Consider the following 1,302-nt stretch of genomic DNA (forward strand, 5'->3'; position numbering starts at 1 on the left):
AAAATAAATTTCAGTGAAAGCAATGAAAATTTTTGTAGGTTTAGAACCAAACTAAATAACAGTAAATTTTTTTTTGATTTACGGTATTTTCTTATTTTGATGTTTGAGCTCGTTTGTGTTCAGAACAATATATACTAATTTTTAAAGTATCAAATTGAATTTTTGTTCAATAAAAATCTTTCAAATGCGACTGTAGCTTTTTTTTCCCCCAAAACTTTGTCTTCAAAATAAGGGAGCGTCTTATACAACAAAAAATACGGTAACAAATTTATTAATATAAGGAGAGAATGTACAAATGACGGTTGGAAATATCATTTCAGTTTATATTGTTTTCTGCACTGAAAGTATTGTTATTACTACCAGGAGCTGTGTGGACCAGCTGGGAAAGATCTGGTAATGAAACAAAGCATATCATTATAGGATATGAGGGGGGGCTCAAATAAGCACTACAACAAGATAAGATGATGGGGACCCTCAAATAAGCACTACAACAACATAAGATGAGGGGGGGCCCTCACATAAGCACTACAACAACATAAGATGAGGGGGGGACCCTCAAATAAGCACTACAACAACATAAGGAAAATGAACCTAGACTTTCTAAAAATCAGCCAATTATGTTTACTAGAAAATTATATGTTGTACAGATAGGCCTATAGCATGTTGATTTGAAGGACAACATATGTGTAATGTAACTCTTTGATGAGTGCAAAATTGTTTTTCAAACTATATATCTGTTGTTATTATACTAAAATTGGCTGTACGTAGATAAATGTTATTTACTATTTCATTTCTCAAAGTTCAGCTTGTCCTTATTTCTTTTAGTGTTTTGCTTTTTACATTTATTGTGACATTTAATTGATAATTGATTTATCCATTTTAATTTTGTTTCATACCTTTCCTAATTTCATGTATTATTTTGTTACTTTGTATTTTACTCTTAGTGTAGGATTTTTTTAGATTGGTAAAAGATGTTTTACGTTGCAGTAAACATCCTAAAATATACACCAAATATTTCATCCTCAAAAATATACAACTAGGTACCAAGGTCCTCTTTCTACCTCAGTTTTGTCTATTTTTCAAAATCCCAATCTGCTATCATAACAGAGGCTGACCTTCACTTCTGACCCACATTCACCAAAAATTAATCAACTAGTCCTGGGGGGGGGGGGCTCAACCCTACACCAAATGTCATCAAACTCAGAAGAAAACTTCTTGAGCTATACTGTTCACAAGGGAGCAAAAACAATACCCTCCCCCAACTATCAGAGGTTGGTAAAGGGTTTACTGATTAAGAATTTT

General features: G+C 32.5%; 1 protein-coding gene across 1 annotated transcript in view; it reads right to left on the reverse strand.

The window, feature by feature from the left end:
- LOC106478702 (peroxisome assembly protein 12-like) overlaps window positions 1-1,302 on the reverse strand; it is a 17,859-nt gene that overhangs the window by 8,516 nt on the left and 8,041 nt on the right. The gene's annotated exons all lie outside the window — the stretch shown is intronic.

The sequence above is a fragment of the Limulus polyphemus genome, unplaced genomic scaffold (assembly GCF_000517525.1).
Source record: "Limulus polyphemus unplaced genomic scaffold, Limulus_polyphemus-2.1.2 Scaffold242, whole genome shotgun sequence".
NCBI classification, from domain to species: Eukaryota; Metazoa; Arthropoda; class Merostomata; order Xiphosura; family Limulidae; genus Limulus; species Limulus polyphemus.